Below are 19,079 nucleotides of genomic sequence, written 5' to 3'. Positions count from 1 at the left end.
TTTTTCAGCTCTGAGATAGTCACATCTTAAAGGATTTTTCATCTATTTATTCAGGGAACTCAATGAATGACCACAGAAAACTTGAACCTATGCCACGAACAAAACTGTCTCTTACTAAAAATAAGGGTTAATAAAGATGATTTTGTAATTTGTAGCACTGCGTTTGTACATAAGATATAGAACAGAACTCAGTAATACTAGCTAATTCCTTCATTCCTTAGTCAGGAAAAAATTCCATTTGAAGTCAAATGGCAATTTTGACTGAATAACGTCTGCAGGGTTTAGTCCATTTTAAGACAACTAAAGTGTATTTGTAATTCACATAAAACCACTTTCAGCACACATACCATAAAGGGTTCTATTGAGTTTATTGGAATTTTTGTCTGACTAAATGAGAGCAGTAGTTACATTTAAGGCCTCATGGGTCTAGAGCAGAGCTGCCAGGTAGCTGACACCCAGCAGTAACTGTAACCACCTTGTGCTTCACTGCTCATGACCTGCTGTGGAGACAAACCATAGGAAGTCCTGCCTCAAGGAGTTTGACAGGCAGCAGCTTCATGGCTCTTGATTCGTTTCCTGCCGTACATAAACACAATGGGTGTTCCAGAAAGTGTCCAGGTAAAAGTATGGATTTCCTGTAGCTGCTATGATCTTGGATTGATTTGGACTATGCCTCCTGACTTGGACTCTGAGCCTTGGTATTGACCCCAGCCTGGAACCAGACTAAGAATGCTTCCAGTACTCCCAGTCTCAGGTTTGACCCTGCTCTGACCCTTCATCCTAAGTGCCCTTGCTGGGATCCTGACAGCAAACAAGATATAATGTGCACTTTCAAAAGGCTTCAGGATGATTCTCATTTTATTTGAATTGCACTGTAATTAATAGTCATAAAATATATTCTACTCCAGCCCCTCAGCTAATCCATTCCTAAAAGTTTTTTGGACCATCTTTTGCCTGCCCACCTTGCAACATGGCCAATGAACTACCATTTCCTTTTCTTCACATAGATGACAATTTTTTTCTGTTGCCAAATCCACATGCTGATACCCCTGCCTTTCAACATGATATCCAGCAGCACCTGCTCCATTCTTCTTTGGCTTGTCTCTAAGAGATTTTTCCATTTTCGAAGTCATCATATGAGTTTCTGCACCATAGGTGACAACAGACAAATGCAGATGTTGTATAATTTCTGCTTCACGCTAAGTGGCATCCTTCCTATAAGAAACTATTTTAGTCTGCTGAATGACCTGCAGCCTGTGCTCATTCCTTCTACTTCTCCTTCTTGGTCACTATCTCTGCAAATCATTTCTCCCAGATAGACATACTCTCCCATTTCTTCTGTTGCATTGCCTTATATTTAGATGTTAGGTATCTGTGCACCAGGTATATTTGATATGGGTCTTTGTCCTCTTGTGTTTCATATGCAGACCTATCTTCCTGCTTGTCTTATTGAGCGCAGGGAGTATATCTCGAAGTTAACTGCAGTCTTTGCTAATAGAACAATACTATCTGCAAATTGCAGATTGTTCAATCATTTCCTGTTAATGTTTAGACTCTTGTCTGATCAGTCAAACTCTTTGAAGACTTTTAATACAGCCACAAACCAATATAATGTGGCCCTTCTGTACTCTTCTTCCAATTTGGAATGACTTTGAGCTGGACTAACAAATCAATATAAATATTGTTAAGCAACTTGATGTAAGTGGTAGGCACACCTTATATTGTTAAGCAACTTGATGTAAGTGGTAGGCACACCTTGTCTCCGCCATGCTTGGAGAACAGTTAAAGGCTTTCTTGTAGTCCATGAAGGTGAGGTATAAGAGGGGTGATTATATTTTTAATCCTTCTGTGTCACTACACCTACTGTGAGCACATTCCATGACAGAATAGCTCACCTCGTTCTCTTGACTGATTTGCACCCAGTTGAACAATTTGTCAGTCAGTAATGACCTTCTTGACATCTTATATGCACATGACACGATAAAGCAATGCACTGGTTACCACTCTCCACATTGCAAGGACATCATTGCTCTTCTGACATTTAATGAACAATTGGACCAGTTCTAGTACTATCTTCCAGCAGTCAGTGTTTAAACCATGATTCAAAGTGGTTCTGGGGATTTGCCCTTTTTTTATGGAGTTGAGCACAGCACTGACTTTTTCTAGGCGAACATCTGGCATTTTGGCAAGGTTTTCATCAGTGGCGTTCGAGGACTGAAATTGTCAATGTGGTTGTCTCTTTCTACACAGATTGTGATAAAACTGCTTCAGTATTTTATCAGTATCACATACCAATCCATCATCTTCAGTTTTCAGGCAGCCACTTGATTTCAACTAGAACCAGCATCTTTCATGCCATTTTTAGTCCATTATAGTCTCCAGAGGCTTACAGTTCGTCATTCACAATACCCCTTGTCACCTACTCATCACTCTGATGCTACACATAGGAATTGGTGGGGAGGCTAAGGGCTTGTCTACACTTAAAATGCTGCAGCAACAAATAAAACAAATAAAAGGAAGTTTAATGAGCAGCAGGTTTAAAACAAATAAAAGGAAGTTCTTCTTCACAGTCAACCTATGGAACTCCTTGCCTGAGGAGGTTGTGAAGGCTAGGACTATAACAGAGTTTAAAAGGGAACTAAATAAATTCATGGAGGTTAAGTCCATTAAAGGCTATTAGCCAGGATGGGTAATGAATGGTGTCCCTAGCCTCTGTTTGTCAGAGGGTGGAGATGGATGGCAAGAGAGAGATCACTTGATCATTACCTGTTAGGTTCACTCCCTCTTGGGCACCTGGCACTGGCCACTGTTGGCAGACAGGATACTGGGCTGGATGGACCTTTGGTTTGACCCAGTATGGCCATTCTTATGTTCGTAATGCAGGGATACCGCTGTTGTGTTTCAGTGAAGAGGCTATCTATGCCAACAGGAGAGTTTCTACCATCAGTGTAGGTACTCCACCTCCCCGAGAGGCAGTAGCAAGGTTAACAGGAAAATTCTGCCATCAACCTAGCACTGTCTACACCAGGTTTAGTTTGGTTTGGGTGTGGATTTATTATACTCCTCAGTGACGTAGTTATACCAACCTAATTTCCTAGTGTAGACAGGCCTGAGTCTCAAAAAATTCTTTTATTTTGTAATGTTTGCAGGAAATAGATTGAATAAAATGTAATGAGGGACTGTTCTCATAATTCCAATCTCCTGAAATTATGAAGTTCTGCAAATATCACAAGAGGATCTGAACACAAAGATTTCCAAAATATACATAAACATCTGAAATTTTGTATATGTAACATCACTGTTTTTAATTGTAACTTCAGCCATGAATTTCCTGGACATTGCTGGGTTATGTTAGTCTATAAATGTTACTGAAACAGTGTTTTTTCTTTTAAAACTACTCTACCTATTAAGTGTATTTGTTTATTAGTTTATTCATGTAACAATACATACAAAAGATGGTAGTTTTAAGCAAATTAATTCCTTCAGACACAATGATAAATAGGCTTGGAAGGATTAAATTTTTATCAGTGTCAGTAACCCTTGATTTCACTGTACACACACAGACAAAAAATATTTCTATTGATAATCTTCTAAATCTAAAGATAGGTTCTCAAGCAGCATTTTTCTTATTTTACCTATTAGAGTACAAATCCAGTGATTTAGACTTTTGAATAAGGCTTGTTACAAATGGACAAATGAATAGTGAAAACAGGTATGATTTTAGGATATTTACCTTGTATATTTTGACATGAAGATGATAATTTCTGTTAACAGTGTATAAAGCTTTAACATTTTGAATCTCAGTGTCTCCTGTCATTAAATAAATGTCTGGCCTCCCCCTTATTTCCTGCAACTTTGAACATTTGTTTTGGATAGATGTGGTGTGGGTGATGGCAGAACATAAAGAAACTGAGAACAGACAAGAAAGACTGAGGGGTGGTCTACACTGGTGGTTCTCAAACTTTTGTTCTGGTGCCTCCTTTCACATAGCAAGCCTCTGAGTGTGACCCCCCTTTATAAATTAAAAACATTTTTAATATATTGAATACTATTATAAATGTTGGAGGCAAAGCGGGGTTTGGGGTGGAGGCTGACAGCTCGCAACCCCCCATGTAATAAACTCGTGACCCCCTCAGGGGTCCCAACCTTCAGTTTGAGGACCCCTGGTCTACACTGATAAGTTAGGTTGACCTAGCTACATGGCTCTGGGATGTGAAAAATTCACATCCCTGAGCAACATAATTAAGCCAACCTAACTCCCAGTATAGATCAACGGAAGAATTCTTCCTCCAACCTAGCTACCAACTCTTGAAGAGCTGGATTAAATACTGTGATGGGAGAACCCCTCCTATCACTGCACTGTCTACAGTGAAGCACTACAGTGGTGCAGTTGCAACTGTGCCACTGCAGTGTTTTTAGTGTAGACATAGCTGTGAGAGAAATAGCGAAAAGGAGTAGTTGAATGCACAGTGGCTGACCCTGGAAGAAACCTGGATGGTTGTTTTTGCATTAGGAGTGCAGGCTGAAGAGAGTGCTCACAGTTTTCTGCGCACAAAAAGTTGTTTCCTGCTATTTGATTCCTTCTGTGTTCAGAGACACAGGACTCTGAATATTCTTTGTAAATAAACAAAACTATTAAAGAAAATACCTGACTCTATCAATTTCTACTTCCAACTGGAACATCCACAGGGCCCTGAACTTTGAGTAGCCACTTACATGGGTGGCAGGTTTGTAGAAATTTTGGTGGTGCCCAGAACCCCCCCACCCCCCTCCCACTCCGCCCCCCATCTGCCTAAGGCTCTGGGAGAGATTTTGGGTTGGGGGAGGAGGTCTGGGGTTCATAGGGTGACCAGATGAGGGGAAGAAAATATCGGGACACACGGGGGGTCGGGGAGGAGGTGCCCACCGGCAGAGCAAAACAAAAAACAAAAAAAACCCCAGTGCTGCCAGCGGATATCGGGACAAATTGCGTTCCGACCAAAGATCGGTTGGGACGTGGGACAGACACCGAAATATCGGGATGTCTGGTCACCCTAGGGGTGCAGGCCATGGGCTGGGGATTAGGGTGCAGGAGGGGTGCAGGGTGCAGGCTCTGGGATGGAGTTTGGGTGCTGGGTGCAGGCTTCGGGCTGGGGCAGGGGGTGGGTGTGCAGGAGGGGGTGAGAGGTGCAGGCTCTGGGAGGGAGTTTGGGTACAGGCTCCGGGCTGGGGCAGGGGGTGGGTGTGCAGGAGGGGGTGAGGGGTGCAGGCTCTGGAACAGATTTGGGTGCAGGCTCTGGTCTGGGGTGGGGGTGTAGAAGGGTGTGAGGGGTGCAGGCTCTGGGAGGGAGTTTGGGGGCAGGAGGGAGTTTGGGAAGTTTGGGGGGGAGGGGGTGTAAAGGGAGGGGGTGCAGGCTCTGGGAGGGAGTTTGGGGACAGGAGCAGGTGTGTGTGAAGGGGAGGAGGTGCATGCTCTGGGAGGGAATTTGGGGATAGGAGGGGGTGTGGGGTGAGGGCTGTGGGGCTGAGGATGAGGGGTTTGGGGTGTGGGAGGGGGCTAAGGGCTAGGGCAGAGGTTTGGGGTGTGGGGTGAGGGCTGTGGGGCTGAGGATGAAGGGTTCATGAGGCAGAAGGGAACTCAGGGTTGGGGCAGAGGATTAGGGTGCGGGGGGATGAGGGCTCTGGCTGGGGTTGAGGAGTTTGGGGCATTCGAGAGGCTCAGGGCTAGGGCAGAATGGCAGGGTAAGGGCAGCCTGCCCTGCCGTTAGTGAATGGGGGGCACTAGGACCCTGTGGCAGCAGTTGATGCCGGGAGCCGGCAGAGTAGAGTCAGCATGAGCTGCAGGCTCCAGGGGCTGGGGGAGGTGAGCGGGGGCAGCAAATAGGGGCCAGGGGAGGCGAGTGGGTGCTGCAGGCGGGGGCAGGGCCGGGGGGAGAGACCCGGCCCCAAACATTGGTGGAGTCGGGCCCCCGGGCCCTGAATATTGGTGGAGCCCAGACACCACGGGTATATAGAACTCACCGCCCCTGGCCACTTAGGTCAAAAGGGGAAACAGTACTGTAATTCTAAATTTCTGTCTTTCAGCAAAGTTACTGTAATTAAAACTTGGGTCTGCAGTAACATCGGACAAAATTATTTCAGTATATTTTTAATTTATATGACTTTACCTTAAAGAAGCTTTAATTTAGTAAAGGATCATGGAACTTAATCTCATTACTACTATATTTAACTTTCTAGGTTGATTGCATTGAATAATCATGTCCAAGCCTTTAGACAATCAGGATAGATTCCAGTAAGATTAATCATCTTTATTTGAAAGATAATCACCATATATGATGTTGATATCAGTGAGGATATGTGAAAGAATATATACTCTAGCTAAAATAGCCTTGGGAATCTCTTTGACTTGCCAGGAATCCATCCTTCATTCTCTGTGTTAAAATAGTAGTAGAAAATTGTAGAAAAATTGTATGATATTATATTGCATTATTTGAGAAATAGTGTCTGAAAGACTGCATAATAATATATGCCCAAAAGATGTTCTGTTTATGACAGGGAGAGAGAGAAATTCTCAGTTAATGGAATAAAAATGTTAATTGCCTTTTATATGATGAAGCAAAGAAGTCCTGGAAGGCTTGTTTAGTTAAAATGTTCACAACTGATAGAAACCAAAACCCAGATTTTGTTCAATGGCAAACTGTTTTTAGTGTAGAAAAATACATTAGGTTTGTGGTGATATATTTATAAATAAAAGGAAAAGTTAAGATTGAAAAGGCAACAAAAGCCATTGAGCAAAGGAAATCATCAGATTTCAAAAGAAAGACAGATTATTTTTAGATACACAACAGTTAGTGAAGTAAAAGTAATACAAATGAAGTCACTGAGGGTATGTCTACACTACAAAATAAGGTCGATTTTATTTAAGTTGACATCGAGCATCCGATTTAAGCAAGTCAATTCTGCATGTCCCCACTATGCACATTGTATCGGCGGCACGCATCCTCATGAGCAGGGCTTGCATCAACTCACGGAGCGCTGCACTGTGGATAGCTAGCCCACAGTGTCTGGAGTCAAAAGAAATGTTGGGTTGGGCTTGCAATGCTTCATGGGACCAAAACATTTGCACAGGTGCTTATAGGAACATGGCATTAGCTTCTCACGATGCACTTACCTCCCTCCCTGAAATCAACAGCAAACAAACCAAGCCTTTTTCGCACCTTTTTTCCTCAGCCTGAGTTACCCATGCCGACGCCATAGCACGGCAAGCATGGACGCTGCTCAGCTGTACACTGTTGTTGTGAGCATTACAAACACCTCACGCCTTATCCGGCAGTATTTGCTCAGCTGAAGCAGGAGCCGCCGTGCAGAATAGGGTAATGCCATGCAAGCAGCCCTGCTGGAAGCCATGGAGCAGAGCAACTTGCAGATTCTGGTGACAGTTGCGCGTCACCTTGACATGGTGGAGAGCCACTTCTGGGCCCAGGAAACAAGCACTGACTGGAGGGGCCACATAGTTATGCAGCTATGGGATGATGAGCAGTGGGTGCAGAACTTTCGAATGTGCAAGGCCACTTTCATGGAACTGCGTGAAGAGCTTTTCCCAGTTCTGAAGCACAGCGATACTAAAATGAGAGCTGCTCTGATAGTTGGGAAGCAAGGGGTGATAGCTCTATGGAAGCTTGCAATGCCAGACTGCTACCAGTGGGGAATCAATAATCAATTTGAAGTGGGTAAATCTACAGTGGGATCTGCTGTGATCAAGTTGCCAGGGCAATCAATAGACTTCTGTTAAGAAGGGCAGTGACTCTGGGAAACGTGCAGGACATAGTGGATGGTTTTGCCACAATGGGGTTCCCTAACTGCAGTGGGGCGATAGAACGCATATCCCTATCTTGGCACCAGACCACCTTGCCAAAGAGTACATAAATCAAAAGGGTACTTGTAGGGAGCCAGGGTGGCTGCCCTCCGAACCTGAGGGTAAAGGGCCTTTCCCTCAGCCTGAGTGGGCGGGGCCAGCCCAAGCTCGCTCCACCCCCCGGAAGGGGAGGGGTGGAACAGGAAGTATAAAGGGCGGGGCCCTTAGCTCAGTTAGGGCAGCACCAGGGAGGGAGGCAGACGCAGACCGCGGGCTGCTCCCTTCAGACCCTGCTGCCACGCCAGGGGAGGCCCTGGACCAGTGGAGACCTCACCTGGAGGACGGACTGGGGCTGCCAGGACTGCCCGCTGCCGAGTACCCAGAGGAACTGGAGGAGCCTGAGGGGGAGCTGGAGCTGCCAACAGCGGACTACCCCGATGCACCGGCGGGACCAGAGGGATTCGGACGAGCAATCGGGTAGGAAGTAGCCCAGGAACAGAGCTGCACAGTGGTGAGTCTCTATTGCGGAAGGACCCCGCTGATCCAGTGGCGGGACCCTCGTCCTGCCACTGTCAGGGCCCTGGGCTGGAACGCAGTGGTGTAGGGTGGGCCTGCGTTCCCCTACCCGGCCGAGCCACGCCGGGACCTTTGCCGGTGCCCCCCTGCCTGAGGGGCGCACTACTGACCTTTGCCGGTGCCCCCCTGCCTGAGGGGCGCGCTACTGACATTTGCCGGTGCCCCCCTGCCTGAGGGGCGCGCTACTGACATTTGCCGGCGCTCCCCTGCCTGAGGGGCGCGCTACAGACTCTGGCTGGCGGCCGCCCCGCCGCTAATTCCCTGCTGACGGAGGCGTGACCCAGGCCGGCCAGTGACCTCGTAGCTCCCCACCGCCCCCTAGTGGGTAGGTGGGCCGACGCCGATCACAGTACTTCTTAATGGTGTTGCAAGCACTGGTGGGTCACAGGGGCTGTTTCGCTGACAGCAACATGGGATGGTCGGGAAAAGTGCATGGCGTGCGCATCTTTAGGAACTCCGGTCTCTTCAGAAAGCTGCAAGCAGGAACTTTCTTTTCAAAGTGCAAAATAACCGTTGGTGATGTTGAAATGCCAATCGTGGTCCTAGGAGACCCAGCCTACCCCTTGCTCCCATGGCTCATGAAACCATACACAGGAAGTCTGGACAGCAGAAGGAGCGTTTCTACTATAGGTGGAGCAAGAGCAGAATGGTAGTGGAATGTGCCTTTGGAGTTTAAAAGCCCACTGGCATAGTTTGCTTACTAGGTTAGACCTCAGTGAAAGCAATATCCCCATTGTTGTTGCTGCTTGCTGTATGCTCCATAATAGCTGTGAAACAAAGGGAGAAAAGTTTCCGGCGGGGTGGGAGATGGAGGCAGATCTCCTGGCAGCCAATTTGGAGCAGCCAGACACCAAGGCAAAAAGAAGAGCACATCGAGGCTCGTTGCTTCTCCATGAGGTTTTGAAAACTAGTTTCATCAATGACCCACAGTAATGTGACATTTATGTGTTGTTCCTTACCTAGCTTGTCCCCTTCATTGCATGTACTCCCCTGTAAACTTTATCCCTGCTAACAGCTGTGTACTGAATGAATAAAGAGCCTTTTCTCCTCAATCCGTTAATTTTTATTATGCTCACAAACACTGAGAAAGAAAAGTAAGATAACTTGAGGCAAAAGAGCTGATAACACTTGTGTGTGTGGGGAGAAACAAGGACAGCTTGCTTACAATTGCACTGCAATAACAATCAAAGGTGTGAGAATGGGTGCCTTCTGGTCCTTGTACCCTCCCCTGGAGTTGAGTGCAAGGGATACCGGACTTCCTTCTCTCCCCTCCCCGCCCCCCCCGCCCCTGCATCCTAGGATGTCTGGGAGAGGAGGATGTGGAACTTGGCAACGATGGCAGCAGGTTCAGCATAAGCTGCAGCGGGACACCAGTGTCCAGCTGCCTTTCTTGAACTTCAGCCAGATGCCTCAACATGTCTGTTTGCTCCCTCATAATCTGCATCATCTCGTCCTGCGTGTCACACTCGTGTTCCCTACATGTTCTTCTGTCCTCGCGGTCATTGTGCAGGTTCTCCGACAGTGCAATCCTCCATGCGCTGAGCTCTGACTTGTCAGTCACAGAGGCACGCATTAACTCATTAAACATGTCCTCCCGAGACTTCTTTTTCCACCTTCTAATCTGGGAATGTCTCTGACCCAGTGTGGAGGATGCACCTATGGACAAGGTTTCAGCTGCAAAGAATACAAAGTACAAGGGTAGCATTGACAGTGTGTATATTGTTTCTGGTGCAAGGTAAAATCTTTTTATGAAAGAAACACCCCTCAATGCACTTCCCTGCAAGCTACAATGTAAGCAGAACCACAGGCTACTGCAAGAATTGGTTTGCTGCTCCAGCCATGGTGAGTCAGGCCATGAGGCATGGGCGAGAGGTCTTATGCTGCAGCTTTTGTTAAGACATCCTTGGGATCAATGGTTGCAACCTCAGCACAACCCCCTTTCCTATAGCAACCTGGATGGTACTTGAGGACAGGCACCAGCGTAAAGCCCCACAAATAGTTTGATTGTTACAAAAGCGGCACCGGGTTGGAGTGCAAGAGAGACGAACAGGAAGCGTCACACCCCCCCTTTATATTTTAAACGCTGGCTGCAATAGACAGTGATTCCTTCCAACCACAACCATGGCACATTCGGGAAAGTGTGGTTGTGTGACCCAGAATTCACCAAACAGGGGTGGATTATGTATCGAATTGCTTGCGGTTTAAGGGCTAGCATTTAAAACTTCCCATGTTTCCCCTAGGTGACCATATGCGATATCACTCTCCTGAGGGTAACAGAGGCAGCAAGGGAGCAGATGCTGCAAGTGTCTGGGTACAGATCTGATCCTTATGCTGCAATGCTGTGTGTTGCAATGATGCCAGAAGAGTTAATACTGGAGTGGCACAGGAAAGTGTCCTACCGTGGTGGACGAAATAAGGCAACTCTTCCCAGAAACCTTCTGCAAAGTATTGCAGAGTACCCCCATGAAAGCTTCCTAGAGATCTCGAGGGAGGATTCCCGGGCCATCCCCAGGCATGTAAACAGTCTTTTTTGGAGAGCACCCTCTGCTTAGCTGCAGTGGCCGCCAATAACTTCTATCCCAATTTTTTAATTCAGATTCAACATTAAAAATAGTAACATGTAACCCCTACAGTTTGACTGAAAATGTGTATTCACCAGAAGTGCCCTCTCTGGCATCACGCTCCGCCGACAATTGGTCCTGTGAGGAGATGGGCTCCAGAGTTAAAAAAAGTTCTTGGCTGTCAGGAAGAATGGATCTTCCACTTGCCTGCCATGCATTCTCCTCCTCCTCGTCAACAATGTCCTCCACTTTGTTGCCTGAGGTCACCCGGGGCTCCTGGGAGGTATTCACGGAGCTTTTTTGGGTAGTGGTGGGGTCACTGCCGAGAATCGTATGCAGCTCCTCATAGAAGCGGTATGTCTGTGGGGCAGAACTAGAGTGACTGTTCGCCTCCCTTGTACGCTTGCCGAAGCTCCTTTATTTTCACGCGGAATTGCTGTGTGTCCCTGGTGTAGTTCTTCTCTCCCATGCCCTGCACGATTTTGGCATAGATGTTAGCTTTTCTTCTGCCGATTCGGAGCTCTGCCTGCACAGACTCTTCTCCCCACACAGCAATAAGATCCATTACCTCCTGTGTGCTCCATGCTGGAGCGCGTTTGGGGCCTTGAGCATCCATTGTCAGCTGTGCTGACGAACTCTTCACACCGATCAAACAGGAAATGAAAATTCAAAAGTTCCCGGAATTTTAACAGGGATGGCACTTCTGGTGAATACACATCGCAGTTGTTTCCTGTGTACCTGGCTGAAGTGTAGTGGAGTTGAAAGTGCTCTCCAGAGCGGTCACAGCGGAGCACTGTGGGACACCTCCTGGAGGCAATACATTCGAATTACACAGCGCAGTGTCTACACTGTCCCTATGTCGATGCGTGGATGTTGACTGAAGTGGAGAGGGAGTACAGAAATTGACTTTACAAGCCCTTTAGGCCAGGGGAAGGGACTAGGTAGTGTAGACACATACATTATTAACTCAACCTAATGTGGCATATGTCGACCTAACTTTGTAGTGTATATCAGGCCTGAGCCAGATTTTCTCATTTCACTGATACTGGTTTTAATCCAGAGTGATTTCATTGACTTCAGCTAATCCTGATTCAGACTGGTGTAAATCAGAATCAAACTCATTCTTTCATTTTTCTCCTATCTCAGTACCTTTTCCCATGCTGCCCATGATGCATCTAATCTCTAGGTACTTACACAGTATCCATTGCTATAGCAAATGAATACATCACAAACATTAATACCCCTAAAGAAGTGAAAGCAGTTTGAAACAGCAGTGTATCAGTGTGCATTAAGGAACTTTTTGTGCACAGCAGCAGGGTCCACCCAGAAACTTAGTGTACAGCACACTGGAGCACTGTAAATTTACACCCCAGCATGCTGCACATTAATTGATCATTTAGGTATGCCCTAGTCCATATAATAAATATCACGTTACACACAAGGCCCAATCTTCTACTGGTGTAAATTAGCATAGTTCTACTTGTAAGCAGAGTCAGGATGAGCTCTACCCTGACATCTGGTGGTGAATTATGGCGAGTGTGGCATGAGACAATAGCAACTGATAGTGGTTACTTTGGATGGGGTGGGATCCCCAGTTTCTCTGTTATTGGGGCAGGAGGAATAAAGTGTTGTTACCCTGTTAGCAGGGGTAAAGTTACTAAGAGCTGAGATCACTGATTGCTGTGTTAACTAGTGGGGGAGCCTGAAGCTATGTTGCTAAGCGGCTGGCGGAGCAGTTTGCGGAGATGGCTGGAGGAGCAGCGAGCGGCGCGGAGCCTTGCGGGGATGGTTGGAGTGGTCCAAGGAACGGCAAGCAGAGCTGTTTGCGGAGACGGCTGGAGCGGCTCACAGGTCGGTGAGCGGAGCGGAGCCATTTGCGGGGACGGCTGGAGCGGCTCACAGGTTGGTGAGCGGAGTGGAGCAGCTTGTGGAGCAGCTCGTAGAGCAGAGCAGTTTGTGGGATGGCAGGAAGTGGACTGGCTCGTGGTGAAGGCTGTGGCGGAACCCCACGGAGAGACGGTCGGTCGGCCTTGGATCACGTAAGGTGCCCCTTAACACCCTGCGTGCTCCCCCTTTTACTCTGGGGCTGCACTGACCAGGGACAGAGACTTTGGGGGTTGTTGGACTTTTGGGACTTTGGGTGGTTGCTGGGCCCAAGAGACTTTGGGGGTGTTGGACTTTGGGGACTCTGGGTGATTTTTGGGTTGCTGGATACAAGAACCAAAGGGAAAGGACACGGCCCAATTTGCTGGGGTGGGTCTTTTGCTCATGGTTTGTGTTAGGAATCCTGTTTGTGGTGTTTTTTCCAATTTAATGCTGATGTCGTTTACCTCATGTTATTAAACATTTTCTGCTACACTCAGACTCTGTGCTTGCGAGAGGGGAAGTATTGCCTCTTAGAGCCGCCCAGGGGGTGGTATGTAATTGTCCCAGGTCACTGGGTGGGGGCTCGAGCCGGTTTTGCATTGCGTTATTGAAACGGAACCCCTAGATACAGAACCCGGCCCTTGTTGCTGCCAACTTAGATGTGCAGAAGGGTTACATATTGAAGTGAATGGAGCTACAACAATTTATACCAGTTGCTCTGGCACAAAATATATAAAATTATAACACAGTTAATAAATCACTATTATATGGCACCTTTCTTCTTGAATAGTTCCAAAGTCCGTCACAAGTACAGTACATATAGAATCACAAATACACTTACTCACACACACCTTTGCATGATAATACCATATACTATATGTCCTAAAATAATTTGTTAACATTAATTATGTCTTTCTGTAGCTCTGGATTTTTAGTTATGGATTTGTATTCATAGGATTTTTTTCTTAGAGACAGAAAAGTTTGAAATTATTGTTACAGCTGCTTCTGTGTGGCTTAATAAACACAAGGGACAACTGATCCAAAGATAAAGATACTATATAACATAGATAAAACATTCAATTCTGTAACTAAAAATAACCTATTCTCCCTGGGCTGCTGAAGGAGCAGCACATTGGGTGGTTTATATGGTAAGAGTCTAAAGAGGGTGTCACTACGTAGCTCCTCCGGACTCTGATCCTGCTCTTGCAATGAGGAGCTCTCCCTATGCAGAACTTACTGACAGATCAGAGCCTAAAATTTTTTTGATGTACATGTTAATACACTGTCAAGAATGTTTGTTTCTGGTTTCAAAGTTAGAGAGAGATTTTTTTGTCTTAGCTACAACAGCTTCCTTTACTATTTTGGGGAAGTGAATTTATTTTTGTTCTTGCACGCCAATTATATCTTTTAGGAGGACTTATTTTGAAGTTATAGAACTAAAACTACCAAGATGAGCAACTGATTGCACACGAAGGGGGGTCCCATTGTCTGTGTGAGCTGGAACTGCCTAGGAGAGAGTGGGGCCAGCCCGAGCTAAGGAGAGAGCAGGAGCCTAAGCTGAGCTGGAGAGCGGGACTACGGCAGCCAGAGAACCAGAGGTGTATACACTGCCAAGCCACTTAGTGTGCAGAAACTGCGCAGTTGTAGCGCTCTAAAAAAACCACCCCGATGAGAGGCGTAGAGCTTGCTGTGCCGGGGCTACAGCACTGCGGTGCCAGTGTAGACACCGTGGCGATTACAGCACTGCGATTGGCCTCTGGGAGATCTCACCTCTCTGGTCATTAGAATGCCTGTTCTCTCAGAGATCTTCAGGAAACTCTTGTGGAGATATTGGGCAATACGCTGCTACAGGTTCCTCGGCAGAGCTGCTTTGTTTCTTGCCCCATTAACAGTAACTTTCCCATACCACTGTGCCACCACCGGTGGGGGGGGGAGAGGGGAGAGGACTACACCATTGCTGCACACAGGTGAGCCGTATAGGGACCAGGGCGGAAGCCACAGGCTTGGAGAAGACCCTCCCTTGATTCCCTGCTCATCCTCAGCAGCGAGATATCTTTCATAATGATCACATCCTGTGGAAAGTATGGGGACAGGAATGATTATCAAGCCCCCCCTACAGTGCTGACTCTCCCCAAGAGCCATGTGCCCAGTGTACAACAGGGTCCAGGAAGAGTGATTCACCTGCCCCTGCAGTTACTCACCATTTTGGGGGTCTTGTGGCTCATGTGTGCTTGCCTGGGGTCAGCCAATTAGCGACAAGTGTGTGAATACTGGCTGTGTTTTAAAGCACCGAATCAGTCTTGTCTGTGTTGCAAACAATACTGCTTCTGTAAAATGTTGCATTTAAATTTCACAGAGATGACTTTGAGAGGCTAACCTCCCTTATTGGTGGCAGAACGGCTGCTCAGAATTAAAAAGCAGCCACGAAGAACTAAGGAGGATTTTCTTCACAGCTGAGAAACAGGAATTGAAGGCGTGTCGGAACAGCATGAAGAGGAACTGAAAGGAGAACGCGGCACACCAGAAAGAAGCCACAGATTGGCCCTTAAACGTTATGGAGCACCAAGTGGACACGCTCCAGGAGATACTAGCTCTTCAAACCAAGCAGCTCTGCGCCCGCCCTCCCCTGCAGCTGCTGTCACAAAACTAATTTCCCATGCACCCCCCCCCCACACACACTGCCAACACACTGTTATCAACCTCCTGTCTCCACGCTCTACCCGCAGCATTCCACTCTTCCCTCCTCACAGTCCAGCAGTGTGGACTCCCACTACCCACTGCACTCAACACCCAGCCCTCTACAGTTTGGCCCTGCTGAAGTACAGCACCCGCTGCATTGTACTCCAAAGGAGAAGGTTGGGTATGATCCCTGGACATACATAAATCTGTAGCCATCTTGGGACCCCTCCTCCTCTGGAGACCTTCCCTTCCCCCCTCCCGCTCCCTGTTGATGTATTTTTGTCATTTGACTTTCTTCTCCTGTTGTTGTCTTTTAATAAAAGAATTGTGTTTGTTTGAAAGCAATCTTTATTCTATTAAGTGAAAGGAAAAAGAGCCCTGCAAAGCAACATACAATTATGTTAAGGCCCTTTCTTGCATCAGGTGCACCAATCACCTCCTAGCATTACAAGCACTGCAATCCCGAGCATAGCAACAAATATTAGTGGCTTTCAGCCTCAAATTGCTACCTCAAGGCATCCTTGATCCCTATGGCCCCACGCTGTGCCCCTCTAATAGCCCTGGTCTCTGGCTGTTCAAACTCAGCCTCCAGGCACTGATCCTCTGCAGTCCAGCCCTGAATGAAGCTTTCACCCCTCCCTTCACAAATATTATGGAGCGTACAGTACGCAGCTATGCATAGGAATATTGTCATCAGCCATGTCCAGCTTCCCATAAAGACATCACCAGCGGGCTTTTAAATGGCCAAATGCACACTCAGCAGTCATTCTGCATTTGCTCAGCCTGTTGTTGAACAGCTCCTTGCTGCTGTCAAGTTGCCCCGTGTATGGCTTCATAAGCCACAGCATTAAGGGGTAGGCGGGGTCTCCCACGATCACAATGGGCATTTCGACTTCCCCTATAGTGATCTTCTGGTCCGGGAAGAAAGTCCCTGCTTGCAGCTTCTTGAACAGGCCAGTGTTCCAAAAGATGCATGCGTCATGCACCTTTCCGGACCAGCCTGCGTTAATGTCCGTGAAGCGTCCACGGTGATCCACAAGTGCCTGGAGAACCATTGAGAAATACCCCTTGCGATTAATGTACTTGGTGGCTAGGTGGTCTGGTGCCAAAATTGGAATGTGCATGCCATCTATCGCCCCTTTGCAGTTAGGGAAGCCCATTTGTGCAAAGCCATCCACAATATCATGCACATTGCCCAGAGTCATGGTCTTTCGGAGCAGGATGCAAGTAATGGCCCTGCACACTTCCATCAACACGAGTCCAACAGTCGACTTTCCCACTTCAAACTGGTTAGCAACCGATTGGTAGGAGGGATAGCTCAGTGGTTTGAGCATTGGCCTGCTAAACCCAGGGTTGTGAGTTCAATCCTTGAGGGGGCCATTTAGGGAAGTGGGGTAAAAATTTGTCTGGGAAGTGGTCTTGATGTGAGCAGGGGGTTGAACTAGATGACCTCCTGAGGTTGCTTCCAACCCTGATATTCTATGAGACTAGAGTAGCCAGCTTCCACAGTGCAATCGTGATATGCTTCTCCAACAACAGGGCATTCTTGTGTCCTTGTGCCGCAGGACTGAGGTAAGCTCATCACTCAGTCCCATGAATATGGCTTTCCTCATGTGAAAGTTCTGCAGCCACTGCTCATCATCCCAGACATGCATCACAATGTGATCCCACCACTCAGTGCTTGTTTTCTGAGCCCAAAAGTGGCGTTCCACTGTGGTCAGCACCTCCATGAAAGCCACAAGCAATCTTGTGTCATAGCTACTACGCATGGTGAGATCAACATCGCACTCCTCTTGACTTTGTAGTTTAAGAAATAACTCCACTGCCACTCATGACATGTTGGTCAGAGCGAGCAGCATACTGGTCAGCAGTTCAGGATCCATTCCTGCATCCTGAAAGAGGCAGGGCACGCAATACACAAACCATTGAAAGATGGCACCTGTACCAGTGTGGTTACCCTGCTCCTGAGATAAAAGGAGTGAGAGCAGCTGAGGGAAGCTGGCTGAGTAGCTGGCCACAGGTGTGTGGCACAGTTGGCCCTGATAAGAGGGCAGTGAGTAAGGAGCCAGAGAGGCTCACTCTAGCCCTGGAGAGACAGGGTACCGTCGACAGAGCAGTGCTGGGGAAGGGGCAAGCTGAACGGGGGAACTCAGGCCTGTCTACCTCCCAGGCTGAGGCCTGGCAGGAAGGCCTAAGGAGGTACTGGGGCTGCAGGGAGACAGTTGGGGCTAGAAAGGAGGCAGGTCCAACCCCCTTGCCAATGATGAGTGGTCATTGCAGACTGCAGTTTGCCCCAGAGAAAGGGGGCTAGATGATAACTGGCAGTAGCCACTGAAGCAAGGTGGGCATAGGGGGAAGGGGTTCCCCTGAGAAGGGGAGACCCAGAGTGTGGGGGCGCTGCTGCAGGGCAGCACCCCAAAGTAAGAGACACCGGGGTCTGGGAGGGACATGGGGCCGGAGGTGGTGGAGACAACAGAGCCGGTAACCAAGGGAGAGAAACCGGCCAGCAGGAGGTGCGCTGAGGCTGGAAAGAGCTAATTCCCAGACTGACCAGCAGAAGGTGCCGCGGCAGTGAGTGCGCACCATACTACAGCAACAAATGCAGATGGAAGCACAGGGTTTGCTAGAATGTGATGCAATGCATCACGGGGCATTGGGACTGGACCAAGGATGCTCCGCAACCCCCTCCGCCTTCCCACAAGTCTTAGTGACAAAAGAGAAAGAGGTGCTCTCTGGGATAACTACCCAGAGTGCACCACTCCAAATAGCACCGCAAGTGTGAACACGCTATTGTGCAGACAGCTGTCAGTGTGAACTCACAACAGTGGTTTTCCTTCTGCACTCTCTGTAACTGTGGCCGCTGTAACTTTGCCAGTGTAGACGTGCCCTCAGTGACACAAATAAATTTGACTTCACTTTCATCAGTTCAAAACAAGAAAAACAAGATTTGGACTTCTGTTCTGAAACCATTAGGGAACAAAGCTAATATCGTCTTATGATTACATACAGCAAGAATAAAGATAGTGACTCACACTCAGGGTGTGTACATCCTGCACCCATTTTGCTCATTGGCATGTGCTGAAAATTCCTTTGGGGTGAAGAATTTCACCTGCATAGAGCCTGAGTAATCAAGCCACACACCCCAACAGAGAGGCAGGACCCAAGGCTGCAGCACACCTCCCATGTTACTACTGTTACAGCCAATGCAGCTACAGCCTCTCCATGCCAGTTGTGGGGGATGTTTTGTGGAAACTAAAGTCCCTCTCCAGTCTTAATCCCACCAAGGCCTGTGGTACCAGTCTGTGCAGAGCCAGAACACAGACTCTTTATTTGGTGTTCCAGAGGCCCACAGGCCCTCTTTCTGCATGCTTGCTGTACCCTCATGTGTTCTATCCCATGTGAGGCTTAGGTTTCATAATGACTTATGTAAGGGGATTGTTAGCCCCTTACTAAAACTCAGTGGTTTGGGGGGTTTTTTTGGTTGGCTAGCTTCCAGTACCAAAAGGGGAAGGGTGGATGAAAAATCAGGACCCTGAGACTGACAGTCTCCAGGAACAATGGGG

The 19,079-nt window shown here is 47.6% G+C and overlaps 1 protein-coding gene across 13 annotated transcripts in view; it reads right to left on the bottom strand.

The window, feature by feature from the left end:
* CNGA1 (cyclic nucleotide gated channel subunit alpha 1) overlaps positions 1-19,079 on the bottom strand; it is a 122,916-nt gene that overhangs the window by 39,142 nt on the left and 64,695 nt on the right. Inside the window, exon 8 of one of the 13 annotated variants that reach the window (XR_010601887.1) lies at positions 8,637-10,084. The exons of the other annotated variants lie outside the window; for them this stretch is intronic. The gene's annotated coding sequence lies outside the window, so the exon portion shown is untranslated. Of the gene's footprint in view, positions 1-8,636; positions 10,085-19,079 lie in introns of those variants that run through there. 13 annotated transcript variants of the gene reach the window in all.

Source organism: Chrysemys picta, chromosome 5, assembly GCF_011386835.1.
Source record: "Chrysemys picta bellii isolate R12L10 chromosome 5, ASM1138683v2, whole genome shotgun sequence".
NCBI lineage: Eukaryota > Metazoa > Chordata > Testudines > Emydidae > Chrysemys > Chrysemys picta.
This window is presented reverse-complemented; position numbering and strand designations above follow the sequence as displayed.